The sequence below is a fragment of the Protopterus annectens genome, chromosome 12.part0 (genome assembly GCF_019279795.1).
Source record: "Protopterus annectens isolate FY-2018-M chromosome 12.part0, PAN1.0, whole genome shotgun sequence".
Lineage (NCBI taxonomy): Eukaryota > Metazoa > Chordata > Ceratodontiformes > Protopteridae > Protopterus > Protopterus annectens.
The window spans coordinates 854,764,569-854,785,170 of NC_056746.1; positions in this window are offsets into that span (position 1 = coordinate 854,764,569).

Below are 20,602 nucleotides of genomic sequence, written 5' to 3' on the forward strand. Positions count from 1 at the left end.
AACAGCAGTTATGCTGAGTTGTACACCAACATGTACAATTATATTGACTCTGCCGTACCTGATATAACCAAAGCAAGATCTTCAAGGTAAAACAAATCTGGCTGGTGGGCAACTGCAATTAATAAGCCATATGATAGAAGAAAGAAACTGCTGTCTAGGAGTAGGAAGCAATGGTCTCAAAACTTGAAACACTTATTCTAGCAGTGGCTAGGAAAATAATAACTAGAAATTGGATTTCAGATACACCTCCTTTGTTCAATGAATTTAAAAATGTTATGAATATAGTGTGCCATATGGAAATAAACACAATTAGGACAAGAACAAATAGAAAAACATCTTATTATATTGTATGGGATAATTTACAAAATTTGTTAAAAAAATTTTAATTTCAATAGCATGGTATTTTAGTTTAATTAATTGATCTGATTGCAGTGGATGTCTTTGTAAATACTTTAGTTGTTTTGTTGAATATTATAATAATACCTATTTTTAATTACTTGTATAAAATTGTTATGATATTTCTCTTATATGTTAAAACAATAAACCTGTTTTGAAAAAAAAAAAACTTGAAACACTCCCCCCTCAATTTAAACAAGCAAATAAGACTACTAGTGAGGTCATCCAAAGCTAACTACAAATCCAAATTAGCTTTCCTAACTAAGGATAACCACAAGGCATTCTTCAGTAGCATCTGTAACCTCGAAGGTGACGCTCAGATTTGCGGTGAACTCTTAGTTAATAGTACCACATATGTAGAACTTGTGGATATAGCAAACCTGCTGACTGACTGCTTTAGTAAAAACTTCACTCCCCTGTTCCCATCATATGTACCTCAAAGCATCCTTAAGCTTTGTCCCCCACATAGCATCTCTGAGAAGCAGGTCTCCAAGGCCAAAAACACAGCCTCTAAGGGACCAGACAAATCCTGGCACATGTTCTCCAGGCACTAAAACAGGAATTAGCATCACCATTGGACATGCTTTTCAGTCACAGCCTAAACACTGGCTTTTGTCCCAGCAAAATGAAATAAGCTACCGTGATCCCTTTGCACAAAGTGGGTGCATCTATGGACCCGGGGAAGTATAAACCCACTAACTTTATCTGCAAGGCCATGAAAAGAATTATCATGGACATTATTAAAAAAAGATATAGGAAGTCTCCAAATGCTCGACCCCTCCCAGTTTGGCTTTGTCAAGGGGGAGATCATGCCTCTTAAATTTGGTGGACTTCTTTGAGAGAGTCTCCAAAGCCCTAGATGAGGGAAGATTTATGCATGCGGTCTACCTAGAGTTGGCCAAGGCATTTGACACAATCCCCCATTCTCAGGCATCATTGATAAACTCACACGTATAATTTACCCAACAAAGTGTAAAGACTTCTCTCTCTTTTTTTTTTTTTCAATAATAATTCTTTATTCTTTTCCAAATGTTAATACAATACTACAACATATTTACAATATATACATGAATGCTTCCAACAGTTGCATAGAGTCATTATACATAAATATATACTTCTAAATAGGTATTACAGAAAAAGAAAATAAAAATCTAGTATCAATATAAGGCTTATCTATAGTAAACTCCATAATTAGTCTGTACTTCCCGGAGAAAAGTGGATTGGAACCTTAAGCTAAGACAGTGTTAAAGATTTGCTCCCATATTTTTGTATTATTTACACTTTTCTTATGGTCATTAATTAGTAATTTGTGTGCTAAGATATGTTTTATCGCTACACTCTTGAAGTTTTCCCATGAAGTCTGGGATGGATTCAACCAATTTGTAGCTATGTACAGCTTCATTAACAAAAAAATATTTGAGTATGATCCTTTGGGATCTATCCAAATTAATTGGCGGAATATGCAGAATCATAAACTCCCAAGAAAGTGTAGACTGTTGATATCCCATTTTTTGTAGTTGGAATTTCAAAGAATTCCAGAGTTTAAAAATACATTTACAACTCCAGAACATGTGTAAAAGGTCAGCCGTTTGATCTGTACAATATGGGCATTTAGGTGAATATTTTGAGTTAAATTTATGTAGAGTGAGACGCGTATAATACGCATTATTAAATATCATCAACTGAGTAAATAACTTTTGAAGGGACACTGATTTTAAGGTTAAGTTAATTGCTCTCACTATTTTACTATCTTCAATAGTTAACAGTTTCTCCTTCCAGTATTTGGATAAAAGTATTTGGTTATTGTATTTCACATCTTTCATCAAACTATATGAGGCTGTTATATATTTACATTCCTGTGTTAGAGTTTGCCATAAATTTAGGCAAATGTTTAAATCTTCTTCTTTAATTTTGAAATTCCTATTACTAAAATAGCTTATTGATAAGTCCTTTAACTGTCTCATTATAATTAGATACGAGTTAGGGAGATTCATCTCTCTTAGCATGTCATGTATTGAGATACAGAGAAAGGGATATAAATCAAGTATGGTTAAGTCACTTATAAGTGGGAATTTCTTAAGATCTATCAACTGATTACCAATTTTCAAATTCGGGTTCTTATGAAATGGTTGAAAAATCATCATATATTGTAAGAAATTTAATGAGTTAAACAGACTTTGTACTGATATTATATATATTCTGATATGTTACATCAGAGCGTACATTTTAAGGGTATCTTTATTTAAAAAAGGTAATGCCTTACAATTAATGCCCAGTCCAGCAACATGTTTATGATTCAGAATCAACCACTTAGGTGCCCATTTAGAATTGGACCTATCAAAGTTAACTGCTCTTAGAATTCTATTAGCATTTATTATTAAATAATATGTTTCAAAATTCGGTAGTAGACTTCTCTTTATTGATTATTTGAAACCATATAGCTCATCAGATGAGGAACTGAAAGTACATCTGCAAGTCGGCTATACTTTTTCAGATGCTATAAGAATGTCATTTGGTCTTGATAAATGTGCAGAAGCAACCTTTTAAAGCAGGAAAACTGCAGCACCAAGAAAACATCTGTTTGGCACAAGAATGTGATATAAAAGAACTTGAGCAAGAGGGAGCATATAAATATTTGGGAATTGATGAAGAATCAACAATAAAACATGAACAAAAGCAAATCAAACTTAGTAAGGAGTGCTTTAGAAGACTTAAATTAATCCTGAAAACAGCATTGACATCTAGGAACAAAATACAAGCTATAAACCAATTTGCTCTTCCAGTCCTAACTTACAGTTTTGGAGTGATAGATTGGCCTCAAAACGTGCTGGATAGATTAGAAAGGAAAACAAAAAGGATGCTTCATGCTCACCAAATGATTTATAAAAATCAGTGCATACCAGGATTATATATTCCCCATTCAAAGGAGGGATGGGCCTCTTGAAATTTATTACATATACAGATCTGCAGTTGTGGGACTCCACACACATCTGCTGACCTCACAAGACCCAAATGTAGTGAAAGTTTTTAAACATGAGGAGAATAAATCTAAGATGACTTCCTGCTTAGTCTAGCAGAAGCATATCAGCGTCAAGCAGGAATGGAAATTAAACCAGAAGTGGATAAAAAAAAGGCAGCAACTGAATGTGCCAAAAAAAGAGAATATAAGGTGAAGGAGTAGATGAGAAGGCAAGAAATGTGGAAAATGCATAAATATAGTTGCAAGTATAGAAAACTTATGGAAGAACCACATGTTGATCAAGAATGAATGCAGGAATGGTTAAGGAGAGGCAAATTCAAACCAAGAGATGAAAGGTTAATATTGGCGGCATAAGATAGTGGGCTAAGTGCATGTCAGTTTACAAAGTCCATTGAACGTGTGTGAGAAACAGACAAATGTAGGTTTTGCAAAACAGATTTGGAAACAGTTGCACACCTACTTGCTAGTTGCGACATACTAATTGCAGAAGGACTGTATACTGAAAGGCATAATAATGTGGCAAGACTATCGCACTAGGGATTGTGCAAACGTTATGGTACTGAAGTGTCTGAAAAACACTGGAAACATGAGCCACAAAGCACAATAGAAAATGATGGTCTACATTACATGGGATCATCCATTACCAACAGATCAAAAGATAGATGCTAGGAAATTGGATATAGTGGTCCAAGAAAAGAAGATAAAAGTAGCATTGATCATTGAAATTGCCACACCCAGTGACAACAGTGTCCTGCGTATAAAGAGAAACATATTCATAAAATATCAGAATTTGCAAGCAGAAACGAGAGCGATGTGGAAGAAAAATACCCAGATAGTGTCAATAGTAGTAGTAGGAGCAACGTGTCTTCTACAATCATACTTAGATGTGCTTACCAATACATGTAATTCCATGTGGATTGCAGAAGGAGTCATTACTGGGCACATTGCAGGTGCTGCGAAGAGCACTTTTGGCTGACATCAAAGACTGAAACAATACTAATTTCATGAACTTTAATCATACTTTGACTTAGGAATGGGGTCTTTTCCCGTCATGGTATTAGAAACCCAAAAGATATGGAGAAATTAAACTGAGTATAAACCCATATATTGTCAAGTGGGTTGCAAACTGGCTCACTGATAAAACTGATATGGTCAAAATAGGGATCGATTCTGGGACCCCTACTGTTCGCAGTCTACTTCTCTGAAGTACAGGCTAAAACTAAAGGACTGTGTTTGCTGATGAGTGCAAAACTGGGAATAATGATTGAAACCCCTAGTGATGACAACATCCTGCAAGAAGGTCTTAAGCAGAGTAATAACTGGTGCCAAAGCATGGCCTTAAACTTAATGCAATAAAATGTGTTTTCATCCCTTTCGGCAAGGATGATGATCTGCAAACTACCACATCAATAGCAATACCCTAACCACATGGTCAGTGGTGAGAGATCTGGGCACACAGGTTGACAGCAGCCTTAACTTCGATCACCATATCTCCACAGTGGTAAGAAGGGCATTTTATATTGCTCATCTCATAAGTAAGGACATTGCCTCCAGAAAGAGGTTTATAACCCCCCCCCTACTCTTCCCTCATCAGACCAGTAATAGCGTACAGCACTCCCTTTGGTATGTTCCTTTCCAAACACTTGCAGCATTTGGAGAGACCACAGAGGTTCCTTACAAAGAAAATTCAGGGTCTTCAAGATCTGTTTTATACGGACAGATTGAAATCATGGTCACTTTACTCTGTGTCATACAGACTGCTCAGAGACAACCTGTGCCTTGCACATAGGGCAATCTCTGTCCCAGGTTTAATGGAAATGCTGCACATTCACAAGTCAAATGGCACACAGGTCACTTGCTCAAAGGACTTTAACCTGGTATGCCCTATCAGCAGAACTTGCTGGAGAAACAGATTTGTCTTGCAGAGGTTGCCCCACTTTAGGAACAAGCTTCCTATTCATGTTAAACAAAGCCCCCTATTTAAGCATAATTTGGACAGTTGGATAGGTAACTGGAAATTCACCCCAGGGGTTCCACCTGTGTCCCTTTAGGAAAGGGGCAATAGGTGCTGATTTTAGTGTCTGCTTGAACCAGACACCCTTGTGAACACTGGTTGAACTTGGCTAGACCTATAAGTGCCCCAGGGCCGTTAGCTTAGTAACCTCCTGTGACCTATGAATTGAGATTAAACACCACGGTAGTGCACCTATTTTAAAAATTAAAGCTCAATTGGCTCAGTATTTGCATATACTTAGTAGTGGTTCAGGACATTGTCCTGCATGTGGTAGCTATTTGCTCAGTGTGTTTTTTATAATCTTTGTAATATATATTTACCATCTCAAAAGTGCTTACTCCTCTCTGTACTCTTCTTTTCTAGACCTAACACCACTCTTAAGTATTCAAAAGCGGTACCACCTTTAACATTCTTATAAGAAAAGCACAGTCCGGTCTGAACTGTCTGCAAACAGCTACAGTTAACTTTGAGTATGTGTCTACCTGTTTGAGCTAATATTCATTTTCCCCTGGAGAGCACTCTGCTTTGGCTGTAAGCAGCGCCCACCACACACACACACACACACACACACACACACACACACACACACACACACACACACACACACACACACACCTTCCACTTTCTCTTATTCCCTTTGGTTAGCAAATAGTATCCATAACTGATCAATACTGTGTGTTTGTTAATTTAAACTATGACCACAGTAGCCTACTGATGCAAGGTTATCCTGTTTTTCCACCTGAGAAATTAAGAAATGACTTACAGTTTCAGAGCAGTCCTTGGTCAATTGTGATTGTTTCTTAACACGTACTTGTCTTTGCTTTGTGATTGTTTCTAGCCCCTCATACAAGAACCTAACAGGGTCTCTACCCGCTTTGCTCCCCACCCTGCCCCCTATTCTCTCCCGCCCCCAGTGGTCCCACCTTTATTGCACTCAAACCCCTCCCATCTTTCCAATAGCCAACCACAGCGCTAACCCAGCACTACCTCCTCCATCTTCCCTCTGTCACACCTCCTCAACTAACATGTACAAGCATACCTTTCCTTTGCTCACTGCATGCACTCTCCTTGCATATCTTGCATCCTACCAAGGCTCCATCATTCCCCCACTCAACCACTACCACTGTACTACTACTCACACCACCACTCATGTCTCACCCATACTCAGCTCCCCTCCCGCCAGCTCAAGAACCATCCCTATGCCACCCCCCACATATTCTACCAACTAAATTACTCATACATAAAGCATCCCTACAACTTAACATAGTAACCCTCCCACCATACCTATTACCCACAGAGCACAATCATAAAGTTTCCCTTATAAACAAACACATTCAAAAACTGAGAAAACTAATAATCTCATGCATATCAAAACTAGCCCTAAGTGGAGACCTCCACCCCAACCCTGGCCCTACCATCTCCAACCCCAATCCTCATAATCAGACTAGAAACCACAACTTTTCCCATATTACAGCCAATAGAAAGCCAAGTGACTTCCTTCTACTAAACGTAAATATTAGAAGTATATCCAACAAAGTCCATGAACTCCATGCCACCATAGACTTGTACTCCCCAGATATAGTCATCCTGACAGAAACCTGGCTAAAACCTCACATTACCAGTGAGCAAATACTCCCTACAGGTTACGGCATACTAAGAGTAGACCGGCTAAACAAAAAAGGAGGTGGTGTAGCTATAATATTTAAACAGCATCTAAACATCCAGATCTTAAAATCATCAGCTCCACAAATAGGCAATGAAGAAATAATATATACCAACCTCAAAATTAACCAAAACAAAACCATCAACATAATTGGATGCTACTTCCCACCTGGCCAAAACATCCCTCCACTAGAAAACCTCCTCAGCTGGTCTACCCACCATCTCCCCCAAGAAACTATCATCTTAAGTGATTTCAATATTGACTGGAAATCCTGTTCTGGCAACAATCCAACCCATCATGTACACCTTCATGGCTTCACCCAACTAGACCAGTCACCAACAAGGATAAATAAAAACTCCAGCAAGCACACTACCCTGGATTGGATACTAGTCACGAAGAGCCCCCAGTCATATATAACAGGCTGCTTATCAGATGGCCTCAGTGATCACTCCCCAACATTCCTACTCAAAAAAAACCTATACCAAGCTAAACCTGTCATCTATCGTCAAATACGTAAAAAAATAAACTTTAACCCACTCACATTCATCTCATCCCTCAAAGAATGTAACTGGCATGCTCTAAAGTACCTCAGTCTAGATGACGCAGTTGAATTTTTTAATACTATCTTCCTGAACATCCTTAATTACCATGCCCCCATAAGATTTTCCAGAAACAAAGCACAACCCTTGCCATGGCCACAGAAAACCACTAAGTCAGAAATGAAAAACAGGGATAAAGCCTGGGAGCACTGGTGCAAAACCAAAACCCCCTCAGCTAGACAGAAATTCCTAGAACTACGCAATAGAGTCAAAAAGCTAATAAAACAGGGCAAATTCCAATACTACCAGTCTGCCCTAGACTCTCACAATTCTGGTCCTCCATAAACTCCATCCTCCACCCAGGTAAAGTCAGTACCCCTCCTCCTAACATCCCTCACTCCTCAGAAAATATTGCTACCTCATTCAACACACACTTCACCCAAACCATGCTATCACTAGCTAAACAACACAACCCCCCTCCCCTCCAACCCACACCTTCAACTAGTAATCTCCCCACTGCCTTCTCTTTTTCTCCTGTACCTACCTCCAACATAAAAAACCTCTTAACTAAACTTAAACCCACCAAATTAGCAGCAGACAACCTCCCAAGTGAATACCTACAAATCGCAGCTGATGCTCTGGCCTACCCAGTATCCATCTTGATTAACCGATCTCTGTCAGAAAGTTACGTTCCCACACTGTGGAAAGTCTCACATATAATTCCCCTCCACAAAGGCGAACCCTCTGCAGAACTAACCAATTACCGCCCCATAGCTACTCTCTCTCCACTCTCCAAAATACTAGAGAGATGCATACACTCTCAGGTCTCAGACTACCTCCTTACTAACAACCTCCTTTCCAGTACTCAGCATAGTTTCCAACCAAACCATAGCACCACCACTGCCTTACTCTCCTTTACTAGCACTATCCTTCAGCATAAAAACAATGGCTATCTCTCCTCTGCTACTTTCCTAGACCTATCTAAAGCATTTGACATGGTCCCACACAAACAACTTATCTCTGTCCTCAATAACCTAACCTTCTCACAATCAGTCACCAACTGGTTTCAGAGTTACCTGTCTGATCGCCAACAATCCGTTGTATGGCAGAATGACATATCTCCCCAACTACCTGTCTCCATAGGGGTTCCCCAAGGATCCATCCTTGGACCCCTACTCTTCTCTGTTTACACCAATAATCTAGCCTCTGCCACCAAACATGGCGCACTCATCCAATACGCAGATGACTCGACCATCATCTGCTCAGCCCAGTCCCTATCCAAACTGCAAAAAGTCACACAGGAAGCCTTTTCCTCTGTTGAAACATGGTTATCCGATGCCCAATTAATACTCAACCCCAAAAAAACTAAACTACTCATCTTTCAAACCACCAAACATACTCAAAACAACTCTCACTTTAACATCACAGCAAAAGACACCACCACTATATACCCAACTGAACACACCAAATTGCTAGGAGTGGAAATAGACAATAAACTAAAATTTGACATTCACATATCCATGACCATAAAAAAAGTCCACAAAAAACTAGGAGCATTATACAGAAATAAACAATTTCTCACCAAAGCAGCAAAGATTTCAATAGCAAATTCCCACCTTATCTCCACCCTACTTTATGCCTCTCCAATATATACCAACCTAAGGCAATGTGATCTAAACAAGCTAGAGACCTGCTACAACAAAATCGCCAAATTCACCACAGGGGCATCCTACCGTAGTCACCACTGTCTCTCACTTGCTGAACTGGGCTGGCTTGAACTCCCTCACCTCCTTCAGTGGTATCAACTCTCACTCGCCCACAAACTAGTAAACCATCCACTAAATGTCCCATCCCTCCAGAATCTACTCTAACCCTATCGCACCACCAGACCACTAAGATCCAGCAACAAAAATCACTTGCAGATCACTAAAGCCAATAACTCTGCTGGTGAAGCACTATTCTCTTGCGCCATAACCAAATTATGGAACTCACTCCCACCCACAATTACCTCCGTACCATCATGCACCCACTTCAAAACTTTACTAAAAGCGCACCTAAAAACATGCTGACTATGCCCTTGCAACTCCCACTCTAATATCATCCACCCCATCCAACTACTACCTTTCTTTCCACTCCACTAACTACCTTGATTATAGCAAGCTCAGATGCTCATAAGCCTAGTACTTATTATACACAAGAACTTCTCATTGTTACATTTGTTAATGGCTGTTACGTACTTCACAGATAAAGATTCTAGTTGTCTACTGATGTACTATGTTCTATGTTAAATTGTTAATCTCTATGTAATCCAATGTAACTACTGTCTGTTTATTTTACTGTGGAGCTTTTCTCCCCGGGCCTCCTCTGAAAATGGACCCACATCCAGTGGGACACTCCCGGTCAACAAATTTAAATAAATAATAAATAAATAAATACAGTTGCAGATTTGTAGAATATGCAAGTTAGGTTCAAAATGTTTTATGTGTTATTAGTAGGTACTAGATTTTAGGGGAATTTTAACAGGTTTTCTTAAATGTGCAAGAATTTTATTGTATGTATGTATTTATTTTTTATTCAACAAATGTAAGGCTGCTTTAAGAAACTTGTACTTCAGTTACTATTAAGTCATGTGATCTTTTTGTTGATTTTAATGGTTCTAATGAAGTGCCATTGTTTAGGGACGACAGCGCTTGACCTCTTTTTTTTTTTTTTTTTTTGTTTGTTTTTTTGCATTAAAGTATATTCAAGTACAAAGTTGTACCTGCTGTTTTTTTTTCTCCAAAAGTCACAGCAACAGTTTTTTTACCACTCCATGAGCCTTGTTCTAATTCTTTGTCTTTTGAGTGGCTGCACAGATTCATGCTGTTGTATGTTTACTTTCTCTTGGTGACACTACTTCCCGCTAGTGGAATTTCTGAACTACTTACTGTTAATTTAATTCAACTTATTTAATCTTTCAGAGCATTCACCAAACTGACCCTTTCTTTATGCCTAAAGCTGGAGATGTGAACCTAAGTTGGACTGTCAGGTTAGCAGTATTTTTGTCGTCCTCCCTAGTATTCTAATAAAGTTCCATTGCAGGGACATGTACTAGCAGCTATGATTTTATATTGTTTTTGTCCCACTTGCAGATGCATCACTTTTCATGCTCCCTGCCCAAAAAAACAAGGCTAAGACAGAAGGTGCAGGTTTACATTCATTAGCTGTATGCATTTTTGCCATGTACAGTATGGCAAACCTCATTGTGTGGCATCTAAGGCACAGCACGTTAGTTAAGCAGGGACTTCAGAAGCATTCTTTAAGCATGCATTCATTATTAGATGACATCTGTGCAGCAGCTCTGTTATCTTCCCTAAGCACCTTCATAAGACAATATAAACTTGGATGTAAGATCTAGGACCAGATTTTCCATAAGGGACACTGAAACGTAGGGAATGTTCCCCTAGGGCTCTCCACCAGAGTGGATTCTCTGGGGACTTTGTTCAGGTGTTATGAAGCATGGGCAACCTCTTATCAGTTTCCTAAACTTCTGTTAAAACACCTTCAAGATGTTCTAAACTGTGTGAGATGTCCAGGTTTTGATCTGCCTTAGGAGGCATTGAATCCAGGTGATTTCCTCATGATGTCCACCCAGGAGGATTGGCTAGGGTCTTCAGATTGTTCCAGAACAAAGACCATTTCTCACCTGGTATGAAAATGACTTGACCTAGTCATATCTCTTTGATATCTTTTTTTTTTTTTTTTTTTTAATCTATTTGTCCTCTGTAATGGATGCTTCCTTCTTCCCACACATTTGGTATAACTGATCTTCAGTTTCCTTTGTCTCTGACATACTGCTAATTTTTATACTTTCTCCAGTGTGTCTCAGAAGATCTGGGAGTGTGATGGGAAAGGGGTGCTTAGTAACCTGGGGAAGTTTGTATTTGCTAAGTGGTCTTAATGCCTGTGACACTTGATTCTAGTCTGTACGGGCTTGTGAGCAGTAGGTCATGCTTGCTTAATGTGGTTGGTTGAGAGTGAATGATTTCATTGTTAAGGGGTCATGCCCCTCATAATGGTGTTTTCAACCTTACTAAGGTGTTCAGCAATATTTTCCCATACAGGAATTGCTCTCCATTTAAATATTAACACTTTTTTATGCAAAAGGTGAAAGTTGGTGGTGTCTCATGTAATAAATCAGTCAATAGTGGAGTCTCTTAACACTGTCTGCTGGGTACCCTTCTCTGCTGATTTCTACTTCTCTGATTTAGGAAAACAAATGTCCAAGATTTTTGATTGACCATGTTTGTGGCTGGCAGCAGACTAGCTGAAGTTAGTCACTCTCACACCGCTGTAATGTCCAAAAAGGACTCTGTATCATTAGTATCTGGTGTTCTAACCATGGACTTAAATAATGCAAAAAAAAAAATAGTATCCTCACGTTTGAGGAAACCAGTTTTCTTACTGATTTATCACATAAATGGAAGTCTGATTAAAGTCAATGCTGTCCAGTATCTAGGCCTTTGACGGTGAACTGTCCTTTATCAAGTTTCAGTTAGTGTAAGGAGCACTTCATTGGCCAGTGGCCAAAGAGGTCTAATTTCTCCATATTTCTTCCCATTGGGTCAAACATTGAATATAATGTTCTGACTGGTATGCATCTTGCCAGACACATGTATCCCAGCTGGAAAGACCTCAGCATTTCGTCACCAAGAGGTTTAAAGGTGTAAACATCCCCTAGTTATCTGGATAGATCCACGTTTTGCTGTCGCATACAGATTCCTGTATGGAGATGTGAGCCTTCCTTTTGGATTATAAAAGACCCTGTTTCACTAGATCTTTTCCACCTCAGGAACACAGGCAATGTTATAAACAGTCGCTCTAAAACTCTCAGCTTGTATTGTACCATAAAAAGGACTTGGGAGGTGGGGTAGGTTCTTTACACAAAAGATTTCCTACCTGTGGAAGAAACCTCTCTTACATATTAAACTTTGTGAAAACCTTAGCCTCCTTCAGGTTGAGTCTTTGATTGGATGGGTTCACATAAATTTAGCCCAGGGATTAGTAGTATGACCCTTGTCAAAACGGGGTGTAAGACTACTCTTTACATTATGCAAATTATTACTTTGTAAGTTTATTTTTGTAGAATATTTGCTATTCATAGTTGTGTTTCTTTTGGGGTGTGTTATCTTTCAATCTGAACCCAAGGATGTGCAGTGGTCTGTTCTTTACCCCAGTTAAATGCAATAAAAAAAAACAACCATACCTGTGATAGCCTAGTCATGCATTTCAGAAAGTAGTTATCAAACCTGTCGTTGGTACTTTTTATTGTGGAGGATGGGCCAGCCTTTTTTTATAAGACCAGAGACACCTTTATTAAATTATCACATATGACATAAGCAATATTACATTTATATAAAAGAAAACAAACCATACTGACATAATTACAGTTGCAAACATTATACATTACAAACCATGTTGACAGAATTGTAGTTGCAAACACTAAATCACCCATAATCTGTTCAGTCAAGCGTTACATAGCTCGTACAAATCCTGCCTTTCCCTAAACCTCACTCCTCCTCTGCATGCACTGTTCCCACAATTCCCTTTTTTCCTATGCAGTTTGCTCCTACCCCTCTCCAAACACCCCAACTCCAGTTGTTCCATCTCTGTCACTATATTTGCTGTGTGTGGTAAAGTTGGTCTAGACCCTGGTCTCCATACTCTAGCAATTGTAGCCACCACATTTAGACTCAGCAAGTCCCCACCACATCTGGGCAACTCCGACTATGCGTCACAGCTCAAAAAAATCACTTCCTTAGACATGTCAACTTGCTCACCCAATATCTCTTACAGTGCAGTCTGCAGGGAATCTTCAAAGTACATCAACTCGTCACACTCGCAGAAAATATTGTTCCCAGCTAACTCCCTCCCCACCACACCCCAAACATCTGCTGTCTACCAGAGGAAAAATTCCTAGGAGTCTACCCAGGGTATAAAAATACCTATGTAAACTCCTCCAAACAAAGATCCCAAATCTTCCAGACTTTGCCACATACTCAGGAGACACATCTGCCCACCCCCCCATTGCTGTCCCAATCCCCTCCATCCTCCCCAGATTTGATTCCTACAGCCATTGTGCAATATTTTATATGCTTCACTAATTATTCCTTTCCTAACAGCAGCTTCTGTTCTTGATTCCACCAAAAACTCAACCAGTGCTGGTCCTTCATTTAGGACCCCCCCATTTCTTTCTCTTTGCCAATACTCTGATAGTAATCCGTGATAGGGAAGGTAATATCTGACCTGCAGTCTAAATAAAATCTTGGCGTCTTCCCATTCTGTTACCTTTCCCTCTTTAGTTATTTACCTTGTTTTTTTTTGCCAGTTTTCTCCAGTAAATTCCAGCCTCCTTTTGCCTGTTGTCTGTATCCCTAATTGCAGTCTTCCCTATTGGCAGAAACTCCTTTCTCCATTCCTGTGTTGGCTTAGTTCTTAGAATACTTTCTGCTACTTTATGAATGTAATATTCTGTATGATTATTGTTCTCCTTTAAAGGTCTCCATCCAAAATCCCAATCTCTCCTTGTTTCTTTATCATCCCTTTCCATTTTGAATTAGTGTTCTGCTTGTGCTATATATAGGAGCCTTAACTGTGCTGATCTGAAATACCCCTTCAAATCGAGTAATCCCAATCCACCTTCTTCTACTGGAAGAATCAACTTATCCCACTTGACTCTTGTCTTCAACTCCCAAATAAAATCCTTCCACTCTTTATTAATTGCTATCCACAGTTTCTTCTCTGATTGATAAAAACATGCTTGACCTTTGTATGAGACCAGACCTCCCAACCGTCCCGAATTACTCGTTTTTTACCGAGTTTTGGGGTCCAAATGAAGGGGTGCCACGATTCCCAATTGGCACCCCTTCATTTCCGATTTCTTTGCCTTATTTTTTTTTAATTTCTGCGCTGTCGGAGCTGACGTCATCACGTGCGCGATGACGTCAGCTCCGTCAGCACTACCAGCCAGTCGGAATTGAGCTCCTTGAGCTCGCGTCATCATTTCCGGCTGGCTGCAAGCAGTTGCTGCATTTGAAAAGCTTGCCGCCAAATCGCCAATCCTGTTCAAACCAAAACACTTAGCTGCCGCCTGCCTGACATTCATTTGGACTGGGACTTTATCACTTGTATTGCCCGAGAAAGAAAGCTGCAGCCTGCCGTTTGTGCTGGGAGCCTGGGACTATCTGAGAAAATACGCTGCTGCTCTTACTGTATGATTTTCTGAGAAAATATGCTGCTGCTCTTACTGTATGATTTAAGCTGTTGCCTGCCCAAGAAAGCTCTGCCATTCAGGACTGGTATTAGGTAAGGAGGAGGAACCAGCTGCCATTCGTTTTTTGTTGTTTATTTTAAATGTGAGGGCCGAGGACTGCTGCCATTATTCTTAAGCTGCTGTAGGGAGCTGACATTAATTTGAACAAAGTGTGTGTGTGTGTCTGTGTGTGTCTGTGTGTGTCTGTGTGTGTCTGTGTGTGTCTGTGTGTGTCTGTGTGTGTCTGTGTGTGTCTGTGTGTGTCTGTGTGTGTCTGTGTGTGTCTGTGTGTGTCTGTGTGTGTCTGTGTATAGTGTGAACAGGAACCAGCTGCCATTAGTTTTCTGCTGTTTATTTTAAATGCGAGGACTGCTGCCATTATTCTTAAGCTGCTGTATTAGGAGCTGTCATTCATTTGAACAAAGTGTGTGTGAGAGCTATGTTGAGAAGTGAGAACTGAATTCAATAAATGATAGCCATTAAGTTTCAGTCTTCCTATTGTTTAAACTGCTGATTTAGCATAGTGGCATGTTGCACTAAATGTTCTGGGTTCAAGTCAAGACTTGCCAGTAACATGCATGGGGGTAACACGTTTTATTCTAGCAACTTTCCAGAATTATACAAGCAATGTTTAAAATGTGTCCCTGGTTTTTTAACTTTTGCCCCCCGCCCCTCGAAACCCCCCCCCTGAAATTGAAAATGTGAGAAGCTGTGCAAGATGCCTATGGCTTACTCTACTGTCATTCTGTTTATAGTGTGTGTGTGTGTGTGTGTGTGTGTGTGTGTGTGTGCGTGTGTGTGTGTGTGTGTGTGTGTAAGTAGACTTTTTATTATGGAAATGTTCTGAATTGGGCAGTTTTGTCATTATTGGTTCATGCATTTTGTTTCATTGCCTACAGTACGGCCTACTGGAAAAACTGTTCTTTCAAGCAATACATTTAAAATGTGCTCTAACTGTGCTGTATTATACAAGGAATATAATTTAATAAAGTCAGGAAGGTGTATAAAATGAAAGAACACATATGTGTGCAAGGGGCCAATGATTTGAAAACGGCCCAAAGGTAATCTTTATCCCTTTTTGGCCAGATGTATTTTCTTTGGATGTGGTGCAGGTTTCAATACTGTTTCAATGAATGTGATTTTCAAGAGCAGAGAAGTTTTAATACCAGGTCTATTTTCATTGTGAAACAGTATTGCTTTATTTATCAGATGTCTGTTAGTGTTTGTGCATTGATGATGTGCCTCAAAATGTAAAAATAAAATTCAAATCTTTATTATAGAAGTAAAGCAGTATGCAGTTGCACACATTGGTGTTTATGGTAAATGGGGTGAAATAGCCAGATAATGAGACATTGGAATGGCTGCAGGGGGACTCTGGTCTGGTGTCATATTTTGGTTGTCTGTTCTTCAGTTTGTTTGAAAGTAGTTATCCCACAATTCCATTGGAGTGGGTGGGGTAAGGGTTACATAATTATGTATGCAAATGAGATGTTAATCAGCGTACAGATTTGTACCTATTGTTCATGGCCCTTGTCCAGATTTCTGATGTTTCCAGTTTGAGAGGTATGTATGAGACTGAAGGGACTAAAAACATTTTAACTGCTTGTAGCTTACTATCAATATCCATATAACAGAGCTTCCATTTTCCTAGTTTTTGTATTATCTTTTATTTAGTCTCTTCCCACGTATCCTTAGCTGCCACACTGGAATCATTTTAATCCATACTCCTAAATACTTCATTTTATCTTATGCACATAAATATGAATATTGCTGAACAAAGTTGTTCATAGGTGGTTGCTGGAATGTTGATCCGTAGGTCTGTATAAGCCTATAGCCATGTGTACCCAATATAATACTAGAGAATCCCAATATAAAGGATCCTGTCTAAACTCAAGATCTTGTTTAGCAACAACTGTCGATATCTAGGAGAGTCACAGGTGAAATCCTTGGCAGGAATTTACAGTTTCCCCATCCAGTCATCTAGCCTCTGCTTAAATAGGGTCATAGAGGGGCTTTGTTTGATGTGAACTGGTAGCCTATTCCAGAGGAGTGGCAACCTCTGAGAGACACATCCGTCTTTCCAGCAGATCCTATTTATTTCAAAGATTAAGGTCCCTGGAGCGGGTGACCCTTTTTCCATTTGGTTTGCGGATGTGCATAATTTCTGTTAGGTTTGGATCCGAGATTGCTCTGTAGGCCAGGCACAAGTCTTTTCTATGTAGTCCGTATGCTACTGAGTACAGTGACATAACTTTAGTCTGTCAGTGTATGACACGGGATGGAGACCCTGGGTCCTACATTTTAGATTATGGATATAGCTGAAGAATGCCTTATGGTTATCCTTGGCTGTGGTTGCTAAATTTTTTTCAAAGTTGCCCTTAGAGGATTTTCATGTTGTCTTATTTGCTTGCTCAAGCAGAGGAAGGTTTTCTTCCAGTGCTGGGATGTCTCTTTTTTTATTCTTGGACAGCAACTTCTTCCTCTTGTTGTATACAGTAGATATAAAAAGTGTACACACTCCTGTTAAAAGGCCAGGTTTTTGTGATATAAAAAAATGAAACCACAATAAATCATTTCAAGACTTTTCCCACATGTAATGTGACCTGTAACTGTACAATTCAATTGAACAACAAACATCTGTTAGGGGAAAATATAAAAAATTTACAATAAGCTGGTTGCAGAACTATGCACACCCTTAAACTAATACTTTGTTGAAGCACCTTTTCATTTAATTATAGGATTCAGTCTTCTTGGGTACAATTAACCCCAAATAAAGTTCAGTTGTCCTAGTAGGAATTTCTTGACAATTTACTAAGTTGCCTGCTACAGCAAAAGCCATGGTCCACAGAGAGCTTACAAAGCATCAAATGGATCTCGTTGTTGAAAGGTATCAGTCAGGAGAAGGGTACAAAAAAATTTCCACAGCATTTGGATATACCATGGAACACAGTGAAGACTGTCATCAAAAGTGGAGAAAATATGAGACAACAGTGAAGTTGCAAAGAACTTGGACATACCTCCAAATTTATGAAAAGACAAGACGAAAACTGGTAAGGGAGGCTGCCAAGAGACCTACAGCAACAATGAAGGAGCTGCAGGAATTTATGGCAAGTACTGGTTATGTACTACATGTGACAACAGTCTCCAGTATTCTCCATATATCTGAGCTATGGGCTAGGGTTGCAAGACGGAAGCCTTTTCTTGCACAGAAAAACATCCTTCCCTGGCTACAGTTTGCAAAACAATACATCAAGCCTCCCAAAAGCATGGTTATGATCTGATGAAACCAAGGTTGAAATTATTGGCCACAATTCCAAAAGGTATGTTTGACGCAAAAACACTTCACATCACCAAAAGAACACCATCCCCACAGTGAAGCATGGCGGTGGCAGTGTCATGCTTTGGAGTTGCTTTTCTTCAACTGGAGCTGGGGCTTTAGTCAAGGTGGAGGGAACTATGAACAGTTCCAAATACCAGTCACTTTTGGCCCAAAACCTTCAGGCATCTGCTAGAAAGATGAAGAGGCATTTCACCTTTCAACACGACAGTGACTCCAAGCATACATCCAAATCAACAAAAGAATGGCTTCACCAGAAGAAAATTAATGTTTTGGAATGGACCAGCCAGAGCCCAACCTAAATCCAATAGAAAATCTGTGAGCTGTGCACAAGAGATGCCTTCGCAATCGGACAGATTTGGAGCACTTTTGCAAGGAAGAGTGGGCAAATATTGCCAAGTCAAGATGGGCCATACTGATGGACTCCTACCCTAGAAGACTGAATACTGTAATTAAATCAAAAGGTGCTTCAACAACGTATTAGTTTAAGGGTGTGCACACTTATGCAACCAGCTTATTGTAATTTTTTATATTTTTTTCCCCTAACAGATTTGTTTGTTTTCCAATTGAATTGTACAGGTTAGGTCGCATTAAAGGTGGGAAAAGTTTTGAAATTATTTATTGTGGTTATATTTTTTTATATCACAAAAGCCTGGCCTCGTTTAAAATGGTCCATGACTAGAGCATTTGGTTGTAATTTGACTCAAGTAGATCCAAATAAACAGCATATGGATATCTTGGTTCATTATAGCTAACAATGACTTGAAGGGGGTCTGGCTGACAGTTAGTTGAACTTGGAATAACTCCATGGGGTTTTCATGTCTAACCAATCTAGAGGTGTATTTATCTTTGAAGATAGAGGACACTCTTCCTTTGGTTCTCACCTTCATTTTGGGGTGTGTGTGTGTGTGTGTGTGTGTGTGTGTGTGTGTGTGTGTGTGTGTGTGTGTGTGTGTGTAGCCTTGCAAGGCCGTGGTACTCTGTGACCCTGAACCAAGTGTGTGTGTGTAGCCTTGCAAGGCCGTGGTACTCTGTGACCCTGAACCAATTTTCTTTGACTACAAAGACGTCAGCATCCTCCAGGGAGAGGAGTGCTTCCAGAGAGTGCAGTTTCTGATTTAAACTCCTAACATTCAGCAGCATAATATTTGAATGACATTTTCACGTTAGAAATTTTGTTCTTGAGATCTTGCCTAAAAAAGGCACTATGGGGGAAGCAAGTGCCTTAGCCAGTAACTGAAAGTCTAGATGTGACCAGTAAAGACCATCTCTGGTAAAGCAGGGTGGTTTATCGCCATGTCATCCAGGGCTGACAAGAACTGGATCCCATTAGAATGACACCAGAAACTAAGCCAATTGTTGAAGCCAATCATTTTTTGTTTGTATTGTGGTATCAACCTAGGTGAGGGTAGAATGTTGTTCAAGGATAGAGACCTACCTGCCTGGGGCACATTTGTAGAGTTCAGTCATATCTCTCTTCATATAGTCCAGTGAGGTACGCCTCAAATCATTCACACCAACATAAACTATGACGGAGTAATAATGGTACAAACTGAGAGAGTTGAGTGCATGTGTGATCTGATGGATCCTGGCACCAGATATAGACAGCTGTCCATAACCTTCTCCTTGTCCAGCCTGTTGAGTAGGACGTCTGTGTGTCTCACAATGGAGTCACCTATGACCAAAAAATTTGGTTTAGATCTGCTTTGCGTTAGAGGCTTATTTGGTGGGACACTGGTGCTTCTGTTTTTTTTTTTTTGTATTGAGTGCTGTATTAGGTGTAGCATGTTTGTGTTTGGAAGGTATCTGGTTCTTAGGTAGGCTTCTGGTAAGTACCTTTGCATATGATGGTTTTATGTGTTGAGTGCATGGTTTGTGTAGGAGGTGTAGTATGTGAGCTGACAACCTCTTCAGTGTTACTGTTCTGTGAATGAGGGAGCAAGGATTCCAGATTCTTAGTGTAGATGCAGCTCTCACAAATTGTACTTGTGTGATTTAAGACTAGAGGGTTGTCAGTGTACATAAGGCAGTTGCTACACTTTCTCAGGATACCCTTGTCAGTCAGGCTGGTAGGAGAAATGGAGGGAAACTGACCATCCATAATGCTAGGTTAAATCCTGTTTGCAAATGGGGAGAGAAAATGCAGGGGTGTGGTATAACTGGATGCTGTAAATGGGGTCTGTACTAATGGGGGGGGGGGCTCTGTAAAGGGTCTGTACTAGCTGGGGTTCTCTAAATTGTATGAGAGTATTGTAGATTTAAAGTAAGACAAAAAAAGAAATGCTCACTGCCAAACTTCATTACAGTGCCCAGACAAGTTCCTCCATTAAAAATTACGCAAAGTGGACCTCTTCAGAATCCGTGGTGTATTTAATTTTTCCA